The 13,698-nt window shown below is 46.4% G+C and overlaps 1 non-coding gene across 1 annotated transcript; it reads right to left on the bottom strand.

Annotated features, from left to right (window-relative positions):
• Positions 1-322: 322 nt before the first annotated feature.
• On the bottom strand, positions 323-429 carry LOC118617919. Its single transcript, XR_004956880.1, has one exon. It is a non-coding gene; the product is annotated as a U6 spliceosomal RNA (small nuclear RNA).
• Between the last annotated feature and the right edge of the window lie 13,269 nt (positions 430-13,698).

Raw genomic sequence — 13,698 nt, 5'->3', positions numbered from 1 at the left:
TCAAAGGGTAAGAGATCTTTCTTTCTTACAGCTGCATAGTACTCCATTGTGTATATGTACCACCACTTTTTTATTTACTCGTCTACTGATGGGCATTTGGGCTGTTTCCAGATCTTAGCTATTGTATATAGTGCTGCTATGAACATAGGGGTACATATATTCTTCCTGATTGGTGTTTCAGGCTTCTTAGGGTATATTCCTAGAAGTGGGATCACTGGGTCAAATGGAAGTTCAATTTTTAACTTTTTGGGGTAACACCATACTGTTTTCCACAGTGGCTGCTCCAGTCTGCATTCCCCCAGCAGTGCACTAGAGTCCCCTTTAAAAACATGGAAGCTTCACGGATTTGCGTGTGGTCTTTGCGCAGGGGCCATGCTGATCTTCTCTGTATCCTTCCAATTTTAGTACATGTGCTGCCGAAGCGAGCACAGGCAGTTCCGTTTTTAATTTTGAGGAAACTCCATACTGAACCAGTTGCATTCCTACCAACAGTGCACAAGGTTCCCTTTTCTCCACATCCTCGCCAGCACTTGTTATTTGTTGATTTATTCAGGATAGCCATTCTGGCAGGTGTAATCACAGTAATCAGACAAGAAGAAGAAATAAAAGGCATCCGAATTGGAAAGGAGGAAGTAAAACATTCATTATTTGCACATGACGTTATATTGTATATAGAAAACCCTAAAGACTCCACCCCAAAACTACTAGATCTAGTAAATGAATTTGCCAAAATAGCAGGATAAAAAATTAATATTCAGAAATCCGTGGCATTTGTGTACACCAATAATGAACTATCCAAAAAAAGAAACTAAGAAAACAATCCCAGTTACTATTGCAATAACAACAAATAAAATAAGGTACCTAGGAATAAATTTAACCAAGGAAGTAAAAGACCTGGACTTGAAAAACTCTAGGACATTAAAGGAAGAAACTGAGAAAGATACAAATAAATGGAAGCAAATACCAAGTTCATGGATTGGAAGAATTAACATCATTAAAATGTCTATATAACCCAAAGCAATTTATAGATTCAATGCAATTCCTATTAAAATGCCAATAGCACCCTGGCTGGTTTGGCTCAGCGGTTAGAGCGTCAGCCCGCGGACCAGAGAGACCTGAGTTTGGTTCCCAGTAAGGGCACGTACCTCAGTTGCAGTTTGTCTCTGGCCCCAGTCGGGGTCGTGTGGGTGGCAACCAGTCAATGTGTCTCTCTCATGCCAATGTTTCTTTCTCTCTTCCTCCCTCTCTCCCTTTCGCTCTATCTGAAGATAAATGCAAAACTGTCCTTAGGCGAGGATAAAAATAAATAGATAAATAAATAAATAAACAAACCAACCAACCAACAGCATATTTCACAGATCTAGAATGAATATTCCCAAAATTTATATGGAACCAAAAAGTCCCCAAATAGCCTCAGCAGTCTTGAGAAAAAAGAACAAAGCTGGAGGTATCACAACACCTGATATCAAACTCTACTATAAGGCCATAGTAATCAAAACAGCCTGGTACTGGCATAAAAACAGGCATATAGCCCTGGCTGGATTTGCTCAGAGGTTAGAGCATCAGCCTGCAAACCAATGAGTCAAGGGTTTGATTCCAGGCAAGGGCACATACATCGGTTGCAGTTAGTCCCCAGCCCTGGTCAGGGTCTTGTGGGAGGCAACTAAGTCGCTATGTCCCTCTCATGTCAATGTTTCTTTCTCTTTCTCTCTCTCTCCCTCCCTCCCACTCTATCTGAATATAAATGGAAGAATATCCTTGGGTGAGGATTAAAAAACAAACAAACAACAAAAAAAAAACAACAGGCATATAGATCAATGGAACAGAACAGAGAGCTCAGAAGTAAACCCATGCCTTTATGGTCAATTAATATTTGACAAAGGAGGCAAGAGCACACAATGAATGAAGCAAAGAGATCTTTAGTAAATGTTATTGGGAAAATTGGACAGGTACATGCAAAAAAAAGTGAAACCAGTCTACCCCCCTACCCTATATACAAGAATAAACTCAAAATGTATGAAAGATTTAAATGTAAGTCACAAAACCATTAAAATCCTAGAAGAAAACATAAGCAGTAAAATCTCAGACATCTCTCATAGCAATATTTTGGCCAATATATCTCCTAGGGCAAGGGAAACAAAGGAAAAAATTAATAAATGAGACTGCATCAAACTAAAAAGCTTTAGCACAGCAAAATAAAACCATCAACAAAATGAACAGGGTACCCACTGTATGGGAGAACATATTTGCCAATTATATATCTGATAAGGGGTTAATTTTCAATGTATATAAAGAACTCATACAACTCAATACCAAGAAGACAATCTAATTTTTAACGTTGGCAAAGGACCTGAACAGACACTCCTTCAAAGAGGATATATAGATGGCCAATAGACATAGAAAAATGCTCAACGTCGCTAATCATCAGAGATGCAAATTAAAACAATGGTGTCTTGATATACTTGGAAAGTGGGAGACGTGATTTACTTTTCTATAGCGAATGCTCGGCTCCCAGTGCCCTTGCAAGTCCTCGGACCCCCTCCCCAGCCCAGCCCACTTCCTGAGTTTGCTGCCCTCATGGGAAAGGGTGAGGCTGGATGATGCTCAAGATTCTTTTCAAACCCAAGGTTTAATAATTTATAAATATTGTACATATTTTTTCTTATAATTTATATGTAACCTGATATTGCTTCTCTTATATTTACATAATAAGAGCATCTAGAAACTGACATCAAAGAAAAGGAGGAGGATACAGTATAAAGAGCACATGTGTTTGCAACTCTGAAAAATGAAAACTCTAATAAGAGGAAGCTGTGTGCCTATTCTCATTCTGATGAGGAAGGCAAAGGATGAGAACACAGGGAAGAGAGCTCATAAGCACCCCCCTCTGCAAGAACACCCACTGCTTGGCAGGAACCCGGGGAGGGCGGAGGGGCTCACAGCGGAGCCCTGGAGAAGAGGCTGCGTCTGCCAGAGAAGGAGTGGGGGAGATTTGCGGGTCAAACACCCGGCCTCAGGGTGGAGGATGTCTTAGTCAGCTCAAGGCGCTAGAGCAAAATACCATAGATTGGGTGGCTTAAACGACAGCCATTTATTTCTCTCAGTTCAGGAGGCTTGATGGCCAAGATCCAGGTGTCAGCAGGGTCTGTTCCTGGTGAGGACTCTCTTCCTGGCTTTCAGATGGCTACCCTCTCGCTATGTCCTCACATGGTGGAGAGAGAGAATGTACTCTGGGCTCTTCCTCTGCTCATAAGGACATCATTGCATAATGGGGGTCCCCCCCTCATGACCTCATCTAAACCTAATAATCTCCCAAAGGTCCCACCATCACAGACCATCATATCATCGTATGTTAGGGCTTCAACACAGGAATTTGGGAGGGACACAAACATTCAGCCTATAACAGAGATACGAGCCTTGGAAGCCCGGGCCACAAACGTGGAGACCTGACTCCAGACACCAAGGGCAAAGGCCTTAGGACCGGAGTTGAAGGGGTCAAGAGCCACGGTCAGTGGGGGGATGTCACCAGTCTAGAATGCCGGGTCCACCACTGAATCCTCATCTGTAAAAGGGCCTGTCCAGGGCTTGGCATCGTGCTGACCTACAGCAAGTCCTCAGGAACTTGGTAGATGCTTGCTCCTGTCATCACCCACAGTGGCAGGGAGCATTCTCATGTCCCCCCGACCCCTTCTCTTTGTCCCCAGACTCCATGCTGCCCGAGGCGGGGCTCCCACGAATCACTGAAGCCCTGACGGAGGCCGCACTGAGCAAGCGGCCTGTGCTCTCCACGGGAGGAAGACTGGCGGTCAGCAGCTGCTCGGGGAGTCGTTGGACAGCAGCCTCCTGCTGTCTTCCCGCTCCAGCTTCCTCCATGGATAGTTTCGTCGTAACGAAGTGGCTGACGCACCTCCAAACCGAGTGTTTGGAGTCCACGAAGGAAAACAGCGAAGGGCCAAGGGCCAAGGGCAACGAGAGCACCCCAGCGGAGCAATAACCCTTTTCAAAGCCATTCCCAGGAGCCCCACAAAGAAACTCCTGGGATGTTGTTGGCCAGCACCAGGTCACACAGCCATACCCAGCTGCCAGGGCATCGGCACAGTATGTCCTGGACACACTGCCCCCTGACCAACACTAGGATCTGGTTAGTAAGGAAGAAAAGGAGAAGGGACGTTGGGTAGGTGGAGAGCAGTGTCTGCCTCAGCTACCTCCTGTGTGCATACACCCTCGTCACCTCCCCCGCTGCCACTGATCTGTGGGGGGACAGAAAACCACCAGCACGAACGGCAGGGCCCCATCCTGGAGCACTAGTGTGCAGCCCCACCCCGGAGGGCAGGGGCACCAAGAGTGAGTACTGGGTGCAGTGCTGTGTCTTGGCAAGGATTTCCGTGGCTCCCAAAGCAGAAGTGGTCCCAGCACAGGTGGGCCCCAGGACATGTTTATGAAATGGAATTGGGGGAAAAAAAGGGTCCTTTTTTTCCCCCAAGAATTTGGTGAAATTGGCATAACTGTTAAAAAAAATATTCTGCCAGTACCCTCTGTCCTAAAAATAAAAACAAGCCCCGGCTGTTTTGGCTCAGTGGTTGGAGCGTTGGCCTGCGGACCAGAGAGTCCTGGGTTAGGTCTCCACTAGGGGCACGTACCAAAATAATAATAATAATAATAATAATAATAATAAATAAAAATAAAAACAAAATGACTGAAGAGTGGATCAAGAAGAGGCAGACCTTGTACAGACTGGTCAAAAATGCAGTTAATATATGATTAAATACAAAAGAGCTAGTCCTGGTTAAACAATTCACAATTGTGACTCTTGCCTGCTTGCTGTCCGCCGGTGCCTCTACGGTGCCAGTGGATGTACCTAAATTAACCTGGTTGCCTTCCGGCACCCACACACAGGCACCCAAACAAGGAAGCATAAGAAGATGGCTTTCCATCACCCCAACTGCAACTTCTTAAACTAGTGTCACTTGAAGTCTGGTCCCTGGACATGGACCAGCAGCACCAGCAGCACCTGGAAACTTGTAAGAAATGCAAAACCTCAGGCCCACCCCAGACCTGCTTGGATGCTGATATATGTGTAAGTCTGAGAACCACTGGCCTAGATCAAAGTCTAATAGCAGGGAAATAGTTAATAAAAGTAACCAGCCTATGTTTTCTAACACGTATCACAAGAGAATTATTAAATCTATAAAAAATTCAAGCAGTCTTCTGGACTCTATACTACCTAATACACTCAGAGAGAGTTTAGGGTATGAGATGAATTAGGAAAACCTTCTACAGACCTGCAATTAAATTCCTTAAATCTTTTTTATTATTCTAATCACACATCTCTTTATATCTGTCTTGAAGGTTAAAGCAAGAAATAATGTATTTTCAGAAATTAATCTTTTTAGAGTTTTGGCACCAAGTGTAAGGATAATATGTATCAAAAAGGTCCACATACTCCTACCATTGTTATCGCCCAATTAGTGAGACAGGTCCAAATTTTAACGTGATAACTGGTAGGGCTGAATTGTGTCCCACAAAATTCCTATGTTCAACTCCTAACCCCCAGTTCTTCTGAATGTATTTGGAGATAGGGCCTTTAAAGAGGTGACAAGGTGAAAATGAAGTCATTAGGGTGGGCCCTAATGTGACTGGTGCCCTTATGAGAAGAGGAGATCAGGACATAGACAAGCACAGAGGGACGAGCACGTGAAGACACAGGGAAAAGGTGGCCATCTGCAAATCAAGGAGGGAGGCCCCAGAAGAAACCACCCTACTGACACCGTAACCTCAGATTTCTAGCCTCCACAATTTCGAGAAAATAAATTTCTGCCATTTGATCTACACAGTCTGTGTGACTTAGTCATGGCAGCCCCAGCAAACATACAATATACAAAAGACTCGTGCCAAGGTTGGGTCTTTGCAGGCAACTCCTGCTGCAGCAGGCGTTTGTGCTGTTCCAAACATGTCCAGCTCCCCACCTCCTGGGGGCTTCCCACCCTCTGAGGAGGTTAGGCGTGACCACGTGATGTGCTTTGGCCAATCAAAGGTAAGCAGAAGTGCTGTGTCACTTCCAGCAAGAACTTCAAGAGCCTGAGCACATTCTTCCCGCTCTTTCCCTGTCAGCCACAGCAAGGAGAATGCTCCCAAACGCCTGCCCCACCAGCCTGCTCCCCGGAACGAGCAATACCAGTGGAGCCCCAGACCACCATGGTAGGTGACAAATTGCTAATGTAATCCCCGAGAATTAGGCATTGCTCGTTATTGCAGCATTTCCCAGCCTATCCTGACTGCTACATCAGTTTACTCACCATTTAAAATGAGTCATCTCATTTATCATATTTCAGTCAATTGTTTCATTTAATTCAGATAATAAGGCATATCAATTAAAACTACTGATTTTTGTTTTTTGGTTTGGAATTTTTAGAACCTAAAATGCCTGGTAATAAAGCCATATGTGATACCTACATGCTGGTAAGAGGGCATCAGGCTTCTTATAAAAGGTGGGAACATCTCACTAAGATAAGATTAGTCAAAAAAAAAGACAAGGTAGTAAGTTGCTCTGCACTGGGTAGGCCCAGCCAAAGGAGAAAATAACCAGTGTCCCCAGCCGGCAGTTCCCTCTGACTATCCTTCCATTCATCCTACACCCAGAATTTTACACAGAAGAGACTGAAGCCAGTTGGAGTGGTTGAGCTAGAATAGAACTCAGTCCTCCTGCCTCTCAGAAAGGAGCCTTTGCATTAGGCTGTACTTATTCTTCCTTTACGAGTAAAAAGGTATCATTTCATTTTAGCTGACAGTAGCACCGCCCTTTCCTCCAGCCTGCTCATATTCTGTCCTTTACCGTGAGCAAGGGCACGTGTCCAGACGGCGAAGTTCACAGGTGCAGCTCACCTGTGCAGTACACTGTCCGCAGTACTCAGGGCTTCAGGTCTCTCTCCCACTTTCTGCTTCGCCTCAGGAGCAGTGTCCGTGTTTGATCCTCCCGTGATTTGCTCAGGCCACCCCTCTGCTGGGACAGTCTGTCCCTTGATGTTCTCACACGTCGCCAGCTCTTCTAAACCGACCACAGACGCAGCTTTTCCTGGACGACGCCCTCCCGCGGGAGCCGCCCACGGCGCTGTTGCACTCCACGGCTCGCGGCCTCTGCACGCGGCTGTCCGGCCACGAGCACCTGTTCGCCAGGGAAGGGGGTTAGTATCAGGGCTTCGTTCTCACTGTGAGACACAGGCCGTGTCACGTACCCCGTGGACACGGCGGTGAGGTGGGGGAACAAAATAAACGTGGGTTTTCTAACCCATTGTCCTGTTATCTGGGCTGCCATATGTGGGCAGCTGTCTCCCTCGGTGGGGTGCGGAATTGGTTCTGGTTTGCCCCGAAACACACTCTGTGCATTTGACTGGTGAACACTAGTGTCATACACAGAATTTCACAAATCAATCACTCCGGGAAGTTCATGGTATACAAATAGTAACAATTATTAGGGATTTTTCTTTGAAGAACATAAAACTCTAAGTATTATTGCCAGAAAAAAACAAAAAACAAAAACACTTTAAAATCCTTTCTTTCTCTCTGTAGTGAATATAGATAGCATCTTCTCAAACAGGAAAGAATAAACCATACAATTTCAAGCTTTAATGAAATATCTTTTGCTTAGAAAATTATAACAATCCCAATTTGTAATTTATTTTACATCTCAGTTTATAGATCACCAAGTAGAATATTCATTCATTCTGGGAATGGCAAATACTACTGTCTTCAGTGCTTACCAGAAAGACAAAACATCATGTGAAATGCCCCAGGAAATGTATGATTGATCTAGAAAGCTGTGTTTTTTGTTGTTGTTGTTGTTGTTTGTTTTTCTTTATTGATATTAGAGAGAGAGAGGAATGGAGAGGGAGAGAGAGGTAGAAACATCGAGAGAGAACATTGATTGGTTGCCTCCAGCATGCCCCCCGACTGGGGATTTGGCCCACAATCTGGGCATGTGCCCTGACCAGGAATCAAACCGGTAACCTCTTGGCATATGGATCAATGCTCAACTACTGAGCCACACCGGCCGAACTAGAAAGCTGTGTTCTTGACCAGTAGGACAGGCGGACAATGAGGACTTACTTTGGAAAACTGCAAAATCCAATCTACGTAATACTGACCATGTTCGTTTCATAACATTAAAAAAATATTTTGCTGTGTAATACTTCCAATCATAAAGATAAATTTAAAAAACACAAAAACCAAAAAGCAGTTGTTGGCTAATATTTGTCAAAATGAGCTTGGCAAATCTTTGCAAGAGAAGAAATTTTTCTCAAAGCCACACAATCTAAATGACTGCTAGTTTTAAATGTGAACACATGGTAGATTTTAAAAGAATTGTTTCATGCTCCTAGGTATGTGGAAGAGAGGACTGGACGACAGTTCTATTCATCTGCTCAAATGTAGCAATAACTCCACATCAAGAGGAAGCAGGCAAATAGGCTGTTCACACTGTCTGCTTTTGCTAACAACCAGTGTTGAGATCTCCAAGGAATCCCAAATGGGCTTTTCCCTTAGAAGCCACCAGTTTCTGGCTAGCTCAAATGCTGCTGGGACAGGCCCAACACCCAGGTGGCTGAGTTCCTTGTGGTCCAGAGTCGGCCCCACGTGGCCCGAGGTCCCACCAGGCTCACTGGGTTGTGGAGAGAAATGTCCCCACATCAGAACCGAGGCTTGATTAGATTCTTTCACATCCCCCACACTAACCAGAATAAAATGAAGCATTTGCTAATGGTCACAGAGAAAGCCTGACACTCTTCCCTACAAAGGGTCTTTTTAAATTTAGTTCTAAAGATTGAGTGGCTCCTTCAGTATTCTTCCCTTGAAATAAAATAATCCCAATTCCCCTAACCACAATGGATTTTTCCAGCTCTGAATGAGCTTTGCGGCTGTAACTGAACCCCTCCGGTCCATCTGGAGTCTCTGGCTGTGGAACGTAGAAGATGGTGCTTGGAGAAAGGGTGGCCAGACCTGAGGGTGGCTTCCTTCCGTGTCCCTTGCTGGAGATGCAACCTTGGGCAAGTCACTTAACCTCTCTCTGGCCCCCAGTTTATCTTCCAAATTGTGGGGAGTAAACCAGATAATGATACTGTTATAATTAACCTAGTTATTACTAATAGCAAAGAAGCAAAGGGAAAGCCAAATATTACAGGCAAGTCATTTGGGCAGCTTACCAGGAAGCTGCAACTTTATATTCCGCAGGGGACTAGACAAAGGGAAGGCAGAAGCTGGGGTGACTTCCGGAAGGTACTTGCCTGTCAGTCACACCTGGGAACAGGTCATTGACAGGAATGGCCATGGCCACTACAAGGGTGTGAAATTAGGGATACTGAATCCCCCAAACAAAGGAGTTTGGTCTCTTGGTTCCTCTTATGCTCTTGGGACTCTGTTGCCTGGGGCACGCTCTCCTGTTTTCACCCACGTGGCCCACAGCCATGTGGACCCCACATACAGTGGACTAATGGACTGTAACTAGCCTGATGCTGAACTGGACCCGGCTCCAACATGGAAAGAAAACTCTGGACACTGGCTTTGCTTCTAGCTCTACTGAAACCCCAGCTGCACTTCTTCTATGACTGGACTATGGGAAATGGGACTTTGGAAATGCAGAAATGTAATTCCATGCAAATAAAAATCACTCACCCTCCCATGTGGGTATCAAAAAATTGTTTTTCTCAAGATATCATAAGGACATCACCTCCAGCACCAAGTAGGGAAGAGGACACCACACTTTCTCCCATAAGAAAAGCATCTAGCATCCTGTCTGAAACACGGCCCCTGAAAATATGACTTCCCGTTTCTCTCCCCAAATCATTGCCGGGGTGAAAAGTCACTTCTCTGTACTGTTCTGACTAACACGGTAATCACCAGCCACAAGTGCCTTGTATATTTAAATCAATTAAAATTAAATACAATTTAAAATTCTGTTCTTCAACTGCACTAAGCACATTTCAAGCACTCAGTAACCCCATGTAGCTGGTGGCCACCACACTGGACTGTGCAGGTCTAGGACGCTTTCATCGGAAAGTTCTGTTGGACAGAGCTGGCTACCTCGGTCACTGGAATGTTGAGGCTTTCAAACACCTCCCTGTCCGTCTCCGCCTAAACCACGCCGTGTGCAATCTTTCCCGGATGACAGGATTAATGCAGTCACTGTTTCCTGTCACATCTCCTTGAGAAAGACTCTTGTCTCCATTTCTGCATCCCAAAGAATTCAGGCTAGAAATGCTGTCTCCAGACAGATTCGGAAAACCCTCGTGAGCTGTGCCTAGACCTGCATTCTAGGGCCCTGGGCACTGCTTGCCTTGAGAGTTGGGTGCAGGCCTGAGGCTGAATGCTCCTAGCCCTGGGTCTTATTCCCAAAGCAAAACACCACCTTTGAGAACTCGCTGCAGCGGCATGAGCCCCAGGTCGCTCGTGGGCCCAGGGTGTAGGACAAGCACCTACCAGAAGAGATATGGAAGCTCAATGTTCTAGCAAAGCAGCTCACTCCATCAAGCGGGGCTGTTCTTCCCCCCAAGGGTTTCAGGACAGACATTATAGGCTGGGGACACAGCAGGAACATACGTAGGTTTGCAGGGCTTGCTTAACCGAAACAGAAGCAGAGCACACAGCTGCAGACCCAGAGAACCAGGTGAGCTGCATTTCTCCAGCAGGGTTCCGAATTCCGAGGCATGGAGATAAGGATCGTGTCACCTCATCTCGGTCACACCCACGCTTGGTTGTTCAGTTTTCAGTCGTCGAGGATTGATTATTCATATTCTTCTCCCATTCCCACTTACTGTCACCTCTGCCAAGGAGAAGAAATAAAAAGGGCTACAGATTCACACTTTCTGCCTTGCTAATGGCTTCAATAAAAGATTAGGTCAGGGAGGCCAAAAGTAATAGCACAGATTTTCTTTAATGGCAGGTTTTGGTCCTCACCATCCCTTCTCATCATTTGTGAAAAGAAATCCACAGCTGATTGCATTCTTTTCAGTATGACTAATATTTTTAAGCTGATGGACGAAAAAGGGGCCACATCCCAAACCTGACAAGCTCAGGGGAGGCCTGCATGCTTCCAAACTCAGAGACCAAAAGTAACCCCACAGGAGGGTCGGAACTGAAAACTTCTTAACTAAGAGAGTCATGGAGGGTAGTCATGTCCTAGGCTGGTATCTCCCTTGACAAAGGTCATTCTTTACCTTAACTGAGCCTACCTAGTATTGTCTTCTTGCATCTAAGATAACATGCCTCTGGAATGTCGAGGTAACCTCCCTGACCACAAATCCTCTCATTGTTATTGTTACCATGTTAATTACTGACTGTTAACTGTGGCATACCCACAAAGGTAAAAGAAGTATGTGCCCACTCATTTTCCTTTCTGCCCAGTCCCAGAGATTTCCCCGCTTTGCTTTCTCCCGCCTCCCTAATCTATCACCAATGAATTTTAGAAGGTGCATAACTGCTGTTTTCTGAAGCATTTTTTCAATCCGTTGAGATTTTGCCTCCAGGCAACTGTCATCAGTTTGGCTCAAATAAACTCATAAAAATGCTTACAGGTTTGGATGTTTCTTCCATTGCCAAGTTAACAGCAATAATAATTGTGATCGCATACGTAGCCATTACCCTGTGCCAGGCACTGTCCTAAGTGCTTTACGTATACACAGATATTAGCACACATGAACCTCACCAACAATTGCGTGAGGAAGTACTCCAAAGGTGTGCATGTGCGTGTGTGTGCCTGGTGTGTGTTACTCACCTCTGCTCACACTGGTGCAGCTGCTCCTCAAACTGGCAGTCTGGCTCCAAGGCCGTGCCTTGATCCGCTGTGCTACCTGCAAATGATAATAGAAAAGAACCAAAAACTTAGAGTGAACCCCACCTCCACCCTGAGGCAGCAACCACTCACTTTCCAAGCCCCCATTGGGGCACTTGCCCTGGTGAGGTTAGGGGCAGGGGTGTGGGGGGGAACGTCAAGTTGTTAATAAAGGGTACTCAGGCCTTCGCAAGACATCCCCTGCACCCCAGGGATGTTGTAGTCTCCCCTGATCTGACTCGGAGCCATGCCCAGGTTCCAGTCTCTACCTTAGGAAGCGCCTTCTCCTCCTGCAGGGTCGTTGTTTCCCCTCCTGCTCTCCCTGACCCTGCTCTTTCCAGTGGAGGGAGAGCCTGAGAGAGTGGAGCTGACCGCTGCCCAGGAGCAGTCGCTTCTCACTGGAGACCCACGCCGGGCCAGCCCCTGTGTCTGGCGAGGTACAGCCATGGCTGGGGTTGTTTGGTGAGGACGGCCCTGCACCAGCTGGTTCAGTCCAAAGTTGGTGGAGTCTGTCAATACGGTCTTTTCCCGGTAGAGGCAGCTGAGGTGTCCCCAGCACTGGCACAGGCAGGCATGGCCTCGGCTCTCTTTGGTTGCTGCCAGTAGTACCTGCCTCAAAACCCATTAGGAATTTTTCAGCTACCGTAATAAAAGTGCTTAAGTTGGCTGAAACGATAAAGCTGGCTTATGGGTTCTCATAACTGAGAAGTCCAGATAGAGCAAGCTTCAGCTAGGTCGTGAACCGGCAGGTCAGACATATCCCCAGGGCCCTGGTTTCTTTCCTGCCTGGTCTCTGCCTTCATCCTGAGGCCCACTCTCCAGCCGGCACCAGCAGCTTCTGGAACCACAGGCGTCCTCTTAAAGGCACAGCAATGGCACCTCACCTTGTTGCGTGGCCTGTGGGCTTGGCTCAGGAACACGGAGCCTGTGGCTCGTGAAGCTGGCTCCTGAGTCCTCACCCGTGCTCCCCACGAGCCCGGAGAGTGGAGAAGCTGAGGCAGCACCATCACTGTGCCCCTATTCCTGAGCACACCACGGCCCGGTCCCCTCAGGCCTGGTCCCTGGGGCCCCTGGCAAGGGTCCTTCAGCCATCTCCAGGGAAGACACATTTCAGTTCCTCCTGCCTGGAGGAGGGGAATGAAGAGTCAACACCCTCAAAACCCTCCCACCCAGCTCTCTGGCCTCTTATTACTCAAAGGAGTAGGAAGGGGCAGGTACGGATGCTCAGGGGCTGCTGAAGGCTTCTACTTAGCACACTGAAAAGTTGCTAATGCCTGTGACCTGTTCAATCAGAGCTCAGTTCTCCAGGTTCAAGGCTTTGTCCCTGTTAAAATACTGCGTCTAAGAGGAGCATGCAGTGAGCCCTGGCAGTCATTGACAACACAGTATGAATGAGCTCCTCAGCACCTTTCCTGGACTTTAACGTGGGGAGACGCGACTGGGCCTGAGGCAAAGGAAGAGCGAAAGGTGAGGCTCGGAGAGAGGAAGACAAGCCTGCATCATGTGGTAGAGACGCCTGAAGTGGCTTGCCATCGCCCTGCTACGTGATAGAATTGTAACGTCCTTGTCGAAATGGTGGACCTTCCTACCTGGGAGAAAACTGATAGGAAGTGCCTTCATGCACAGCATTTGATTTATTTAGTTATTTAGGATAGGTAACACACGCTACAAAGAAAATAACCACGCAAAAGAGTATACGGTGGGGAAAAAAAGTTTATGGTGAAAAGTGTCTTCAACACCCCTGTCCTCCATCCTGTAACTGTTAGTTTCTTATAAACCTTTTCAAGGTATCTTTGCATAGTTCCAAAGGTATGTGTGTATGCTTAGGTGTATGTTATTTGTTTCTTTTTAGATAAACAGTAGCACACAATTTGCCCTAT

Source organism: Molossus molossus, unplaced genomic scaffold, assembly GCF_014108415.1.
Source record: "Molossus molossus isolate mMolMol1 unplaced genomic scaffold, mMolMol1.p scaffold_m16_p_5, whole genome shotgun sequence".
NCBI lineage: Eukaryota > Metazoa > Chordata > Mammalia > Chiroptera > Molossidae > Molossus > Molossus molossus.
Note: the sequence above shows the minus strand (reverse complement) of the source record. Positions and strands in the feature narration are given on the sequence as shown.